General features: G+C 42.9%; 1 protein-coding gene across 1 annotated transcript in view; it reads right to left on the bottom strand.

The window, feature by feature from the left end:
- The window catches only part of TBC1D1 (TBC1 domain family member 1), a 241,899-nt gene that overhangs the window by 163,615 nt on the left and 69,952 nt on the right, over positions 1 to 8,332 (bottom strand). The window lies entirely within an intron of this gene.

Genomic DNA, 8,332 nt, shown 5'->3' on the forward strand with positions numbered 1-8,332 from the left:
TAGCAGTTACAATGGGAATGTATGCAGGCAGGTGAAATAAGGACATGAAAGCTTCATTGTTTAAACCTGGATCCAATTCTCTGTATGTACACATCCAGGGTAGAGGCTCCTGCAGTCCAGGTTAGAATTTGTCTAAGGTTTGTGTATATTTTAGGCACACAGTGTCCTTCTCTGATCCAAGTCTTCCTTCCTAATCCAGAAGTAGGTGGAATCACTCATCTCATGGGAAAGCAGGAGCCTTTGCATTGGGCAGATTTGATAGTAATATGTGGTGCTCTAACACCAAATATTTTAAGAAATACACATGAAAGCTTATATTTTAATTCACTACCAGCATGTAGCTTGCCAGTCACGCTGCACAAAGACATTCTCTTTTATAATCTGGAATTCCATCAAAGGGAAACTTAACAGACAATCTGATCCTACACTCAAATACACAATTTTCTGTAAAATACTACTCTCCCACCCAACTGAAAAATACATCCTTTCCTCAAGAAACTGCCTATTCTACCGTGAAAGGATTGTATGTATACCGGGCATCAGTATTTTTTTTTTTGTAGACGGAGTTTCACTCTTGTTGCCCAGGCTGGAGTGCAATGGCACAATCTCGGCTCACCATAACCTCTGCCTCCTGGGTTCAAGTGATTCTCCTTCCTCAGCCTCCTAAGTAGCTGGGATTACAGGCATGTGCCACCACGCCTGGCTAATTTTGTATCTTTAGTAGAGACAGGGTTTCTCCATGTTGGTCAGACTGATCTCAAACTCCCAACCTCAGGGGATCTGCCCGTCGTGGCCTCCCAAAGTGCTGGGATGACAGGCAGGAGCCACCTCGCGTGGCAAGGCATCAGTAATTTTTAACATCTCCAAGGTGGTTCTCTCATGCAGTCAGAATGGAGAATCTCTGCAGACAGAATAGTCATTGCTCAAGGCAGTGATAGTTTCCAGCGCTAATTGCTTATCAGAGTCACCTGTAATGGGAAGGTGGAGGGGTGAAAGGGAGAGTAGAGGGCAGATGATTTGACTATTTTGGAGCAAAGGTCAAATTCTCAGTGACCTGAAAGGGCAGGTACATCATATAAGTGTGTGAAGAGGGCCAGGTGTGAGAGGATAAAGAATGAAGGAACTATGGCATCTTTGAGAATGCATTCTCAATTATTAAAACAGTCCACCTCACCAGGTCACATGTGTTAGCCCACTGAACACAGCCAAAGAAGTCATTATTGGTATGGACTCATCATGTTGACTCTGGGTTTATTTAAAGCTTAGAAATATATTCTAACAAGTGATTCTGATTATCAGCCAGGATCGAGAACCACTCTTACAATTTTAGATCCTTTATTTAAAAATACATATTATACTTGCTCTGTAGAAAGCAATAGGCTATCCAAATAGGACTGCAGAGATCTGAACATGATAGTATCTAAGATGGTTTGGCTGTGTCCCCGCCCAAATCTCATTTCTAACTGTAGCTCCCATAATTCCCATGTGTTGTGGGAGGGACCCAGTGGGAGATAACTGAATCCTGGGGGTGGCTTCCCTCATCCTGTTCTCATGGTAGTGAATAAGTCTCACAAGATCTGATGGTTTTATAAGGGGAAACCCCTTTTGTTTGGCTCTCAATTCTTCTCCTGTCTGTTGCCATGTAAGATGTGATTTGCTCCACCTTGCCTACTGCCATGATTTTGAGGCCTCCTCAGCCATGTGAAGTCAATTAAACCTCTTTCCTTTATAATTACCCAGTTGTGGGTATGTCTTCATTGACAGCATAAGAATGGCCTAATACAGTATCCCTACAGAAATCCCAATCTGTTGTCTTCCTAAGTAACTTTAAAAGGATGCTTTAATGTTTGACCATGTCAGCACTCCTGAAACATTAAAGGAGGACTTGAAAGGCAGGGGGCCGGTCTGGGAACTGGAAGAGTTGCTTCCCTACTAAGCCTGACCATACCCCCTTCAAAACAAACCCTGACACTCCTGCCCCAGCTCTTCTGCCAATTTCTTCTTTCGAGGAGGAGCAAGAAGCAAGGGCAGCAAAACCTCCTGAGAGTTCAGGAGGTGATGCCAGGCAGGCTGCCTTCCCGTGTGGGGGCCAGGGAGGCAGGGACCCATGCAAAGGAATGACCTCACTTTGCCAGCTTGCTCCTCCCACCCTAAGACCTGGTTAAAAGTATAGCCATTGTAATACAGACTCTACAAGGAAATTCAACTGGGTTTCAAGTGAATCAGAACCGCTTGGCAATGGATCAGGAATGTATTCAGTTCACAAATATGAATATTCATTAGCATCTACTGTGGAAAGCCACAGAAGTCCTTGCAGGAAATGGCAAAACTGAGTTAGACCAGAATCCTGCCCTCAAGGGGCATACAGGGTAGCAGGGAAGCTCAGGCAGGGAGAAGAGTGACAAAAGCCTGAAGTTATTTTCCCTCAAAGCCCGGGTGAAGCTTTGATGAGTTCCCAGAGGAGGGAAAGTAACTTCAGGCTACAAAGGAAAACCCAGCTTCCTGGCTGGTTTCAGTGCTTTTACAGATGGTGGAGAGGGAATGGGTTTTCCAGGAAGAAGGATCCTCATGGAGAAAGGCTTGGAGGATTAGTGTTCATCTCTGGAAATCAGGCCTTGCATAGGAGGGAGATAGGACAGAAATCAGAGGTTCGTAGTGGAGAGGGAATGTTAGTGCTAGTTTAATGATAACAATCATCTCTTACAAACAGAAAAGTTTGTTTCCAAAGAAACCAATATTTGCCAAGTATAATATCAAATCCTAAAACTCTAACACTAAAAATCTCTCTGCATAAATTGAAAACATATATGCCCATGTAAAAACATGTCCATAAATGTGCACAGCAGGACAAGTCACCAGAGCCAAAGACTGGAAACAGCCCAGAAGCCCCTCAGCTGATGAATGAATCAACAAGATGTGGTATGTCCATACAATGGAATATTATTTGGCTCTAAAAAGTAATGAAGCACTGACACATGCCACAGCATTGATGGACCCTGAAAACATTATGCCAATTGAAATAAGCCAGTTACAAAAGACCACATGCTGTATGATTCCATTTATATGAAATATCCAGAATAGACAAATCCGTAGAGACAGAAAATAGACTAGTAGTTGCTGGGGGCTGGAGAGAGGAGAAAATAGGGAGAGACTGCTAATGGGTACAGGGTGTCTTTTTGCAGTGATGACAATGTTTTGACAATTAGATAGTGATGATGGTTACACTAATATATTAAATACCAAAAACTGTGGATTTACTAAATACCAAAACATTACAGAATGTAAACTACATCTTAATTTTGTTAAATCCCTCTATGTGATGATGATTGAATGACTTTAGGTAAGTTAATTCGCTGAGCCTTTGTAACAATGGAACCCACATTTAAAAGGGCTAGTTTGGGTCAGGCGTGGTGCCTCGCACTTGTAATTCCAGCTCTTTGGGAGCCCAAGGCAGTGGATCACCTGAGGTCAGGAGTTCAAGGCCAGCCTGGCCAGTGTGGTGAAACCCCATCTCTACTAAAAATACAAAAATAGCCAGGCATGGTAGTGGTGGATGCCTGTAATCCCAGCTACTCGGTAGGCTGAGGCAAGAGAATCGCTTGAACCTGGGAGGCGGAGGTTGCAGTGAGCTGAGATGGTGCCATTACACTCCAGCCTGGAAAACTCTGTCTCAAAAAAAAACTCCTAGTTTTAGGATCAAATGAGATAATACAGATAAAACACTGGCATATAGTAGATGCACAGCAAATTTTGGCTGTAGATGTAGTGATGGTAGTAATAGTATTAGTAGTAGCAATAATGATTGCTATTGGAGTAATGGTGGGTATGACGTGTTTTAAATGTAGAAGTAAAACAGAGTTTATGGGCTGGAGGCCTCAAGCTCAGAGCTGGGTTTACAGACACACAGTTAAGATCAGAGAAGTGAATGTGTGTGAGCCAAAATTCACCCCAGGACGGTGGGCCTCCAGAATGTGTCTCAATATTTTCCTCTCCCTTTTTATGAGCTGCTGTGTCTAACAGCAAGACTGTGCTCCATTTGTTACTTTAACTCCATAAGCCAAGCCACAAATCGTCCAAGTGTCTCCAGTAAATTCCTATCATACTAGCTGGGCAGAGGCATGGTACACACAAGCATCACTAGCCTGCCTCACTTTCAATAGCGTAGAAATTCATTGCCAGGCCTGGGTCCTGCTCACTCACACATGGACCTCATACTCGCCCTCCCAGCCCCACTCCTCAATCCCTCCTTACCTGTCTACATCACTCACTTTCTCTCAAGGACACACCCACGTTCACATTTTAAATCAGGCCAGATTCAAGATGAATCTTCAGGTGACAAGACAGAGTATTTGAAGACCATTTTCAGAGCAAACCGTGCTCAGCAAATTGGTTCATGAAGGCAAGAAAGTGTAGGAGAAGTGGAAGGACAAGTTAGGTGAGGGCTTTTTGAGCAGTACCTTATAAATTCAGGTGGGTGCCTCAAGAACATTCCACCTTGATGCATCCATGTCAACATTTAAATCAAGGTCTCTCATTTTGTGTTTTCATTTTGTGCATTACGTTGTCGTTTCTTGTGAGTCAAAATAACAGCAAGCGAACTTAATAAGAACATTTTTAGTGGACCCCAGCCACCTTCATTAAATTTATCGAAAAAGCCTTGCAAAACTAAAAGCTGGCTGCAGTCCCACCAAAAATACTAAGAAGATTGCAGGGTAAAGGGGAACCCATGAACTTGCAACTCCAGAGGAGACAAGATGGTAACAAAGCCCCTTGAGAATAAAGTTCACACCAGCTTGGGGATGCCTTTTCCTCTCCTTATATGTAACACTGTTGCTGAAACAGAAGTTTACTAATAACACGGGTCTATCTCTTCATTAACAATCAATTCCTTAAAATGTTGTGATATTTCAAAACCAGCTAAATTATTATGTCTTGCTATTTAAATATGTGTTCTCAGTATGTTGCTCCATATGTACAGCAATCATGTTTACTTTTTAGCTTGTAAGGCATTCCAAAAATAGAATCAGTGTTTTTCTATTTTTAGCTCAGCCTATAAAGTTTAAGCAAATAATCTTCATTTCAAAACACTCTATACTTGTTTCAAATTCATGGAAAAACCCAGCAGTCATGAGCTCATAAAAGAAAACACTGTAAAAATTTAGAGTCAAAGGATTTTCACGTCCACACCCTGTCCTGTAACTCAACATAGACTCTTAGCTTTAAACTCAAACATTTTGTTATAATTTATAGTGGAAACATTAGAAGCATCACTCTAATTTCAGAGCACTAATTTCACCAAGAAATAACTTTTTTTTCTAAACAGTCTTATTTCTCTGTCAAAAAAAATACTGAAAAGAATTAACTCCTATTTCCTGATCAAATCTGTTAGTGATTAAAAATCTGACCCAAACTTCTCTTCCCACTTCTTCCATAGTAAATCAAAATTTTCTATTTTTTATAAGGTGGTTTAGTTTAACTTTGTTTAGAATACTTTCCCACTTCTAAAATAATTTCTCTTTATCTTTTTTTTTCGTTAAGATGGAGTGTCACTCTGTCATCCAGGCTGGAGTGCAATGGTATAATCTCAGCTCACTGCAACCTCTGCCTCCCAGGCTCAAGTGATTCTCCTGCTTCAGCCTCCCAGGTAGCTGGAATTACAGGCATGTGCCATCGTGCCCAGCTAATTTTTGCATTTTTAGTAGAGACGGGGTTTCACCATGTTGCCCAGGCTGGTCTCAAACTCCTGGTCTCAGGTGATCCACCCGCTTCAGCCTCCCAAAGTGCTGAGATTACAGGTGTGAGCCACCATGCCCGGCCCTCTTTTTCATCTTAATCAAATTCCTTTAAAATTGCCAAGTTTTAAACACAATTGAAGCTCTTTGTGAATGTCCTCGCTGTTTTTCAAAGCCTAAATTTATGTGCTTCAGCATTAAATTTTGGATCAGAATTGCACAGCAAGCACCTGGAAGGAAATGGTGCCACGAACCTCTGCACGAATGCACAAAACAATTTGAATTTGTTTCCTTGTTGTAGCTTAAGATTCCTACAAAAACTTGGGCCGGGTGCTGTGGCTCACACCTATAATCCCAGCACTTTGGGAGGTCGAGGCGGGTGGATCATGAGGTCAAGAGATCAAGACCATCCTGGTCAACATGGTAAAACCCTGTCTCTACTAAAAATACAAAAATTAGCTGGGTATGGTGTCACTCGCCTGTAGTCCCAGCTACTCAGGAGGCTGAGGCAGGAGAATTGCTTGAACCCAGGAGGTGGAGGTTGCGGTGAGCCAAGATCGCTCCATTGCACTCCAGCCTGGGTAACAAGAGCGAAACTCCGTCTCGGGAAAAAAAAAAAAAGATTCCTACAAAAACTCCACCAAGCCACATGTATTTGCATCTCAATAAGAAGAGCGTGCCTAGCAAAACTCAGTGTAATTTTCAGGTGCACCGAGCAAGTTCATTTTCCAGAACATCAGACCCAAGTGCCGTGTTCCTAGGCAAATGCCCCTCTGAAAACCTTGAAGATAAAAGGTGTCTCTAGGTTCAATACTTAGCAAAGGAATGCATAGATTTTAAACCACCATCTGCATCTCAGTCTCTATGCACAGCCAGAGAAGTTACATAATTGAAAATGTCCATTGGCCTTGACAGGAGATGTAGGGCTGAGAAGATATAAGAGGGAAATGGCTTCTCTTTTCTATTTGTATTGGGGTCCCATTCAATTTCTTAAATGCTTCTAAGTAGTGAGGTCTGAGTCATTGCTCTTCTCACCTGGAATTTTTCAAACATGACAGGAATTTTCCTGTGGGCGAGGTAAAGATAAATTCAGCTTTCAGATGAGGGTCAGGCATCCTCTAAAGTGGTTCCATCAATTTGCACATGGACTTAATGGAGTCTTTCTCTGTGTAAGGCAGCCCAGGCTGTCCCAGTGCTTGCTACTAGCTTCTACCTGCTGGCAACCAGCTATGTGACCTCACACAGATCATGTCACATAGCTATGAACCTGTTTCCACCTTGTAAATTGTGGGTATTAGGCCCACGATCTCCAAGGTCCCTTCCCAGCTTCCCTCGGTCATGTTGTGAAATATAGATGAAATTAAATGCCCATGGCCTGGGACAGAGGCTCACACCTGTAATCGGCACTTTCAGAGGCTGAAGTGGGCAAATCACTTGAGGTCAGGAGTTCAAGATTAGCGTGGCCAACACGGTGAAACCACGTCTCTACTAAAAATACAAAAATTAGCTGGGCATGGTGGCACCTGTAATACCAGCTACTCAGGAGGCTAAAGCAGGACAATTGCTTGAACCCAGGAAGCAGAGGTTGCAGTGAGCCAAGATCATGCCACTGCACTCCGGCCTGGGCGACAGAGTGAGGCTCCATCTCGAATGAATGGATGAATGTCCATGACAGGTCTGCGTCTGGCAGCCTTAGCTCAGGATCAAAGTAGAACTAAATATATCTGCTCACCAAACTTGAGGTCATAATATCACAAGGGCCCTGATGCTCCTGGAACTTTTCCAGACATCTAGAGGTAGTTCTTGTTCTCAGGAACAAGAAGAGCATTAAAAAGAATGGCAACTCAGTCAGGGATCACCTGCTTCCACTCCAAGGTACCCCTGCTCCAAGATCAAGGGTCAGGAAGGAAGAAAACAATATCTGCTGAGTACTTACGGCATGCCAGATGTTTTCATATGTTATCTATCTCACAACCCTAGGTGGTAAGATAAACAATAATAGTAACAGAACATAATGTGTATCGAGTGCTTCCTATCTGCCGGACACTTCTAAAACCAGAAAACCTTCAGACAGCATCCATCCTGGACCAGGTATTGTTGTAAGCATTTACAGTGCATGAGGTTGAGAGTATGAATACGTATTTTTGGATGGGGAAACCGAAGCAGTCACCTGGAAAAGGAGAAAACCAGGATCAGGCCCAGGCACTCCGCCAACTTAAACACTTTACTTCACAGCCCCTAATTATCTTAACACCCTGCTGCAAGGTATTATTTATGCTGTTTTGCAGATGAGGAAACTGAGGTTCAGGAAAGTAAAATAATTCACCCAGCGCTTTACCGAGACACAGTGGAGCAGTGGCTGCATAGGCCACCTGTCAGCATTCCTCCAAGCAGGCGCTAACTGCTACGAACACAGGGCTTCATGCTCTAAGATTTCAGGAAGCTGGCATGGCCAAGAAAGGTTCTCTAGACAGCCACCGTGCTCTGGCAGCTTCCTGCCAACAGCAGGCTCTGTCAGGGAAAGAGCTTGGCCTTTTTCTTTTCTGGTTTTTTTTTTTTTTTTTTTTTTTTTTTTTTTTTTTTTTTTTTTTTTTTTTTTT

This window comes from Cebus imitator, unplaced genomic scaffold, assembly GCF_001604975.1.
Source record: "Cebus imitator isolate Cc_AM_T3 unplaced genomic scaffold, Cebus_imitator-1.0 Scaffold47, whole genome shotgun sequence".
Lineage (NCBI taxonomy): Eukaryota > Metazoa > Chordata > Mammalia > Primates > Cebidae > Cebus > Cebus imitator.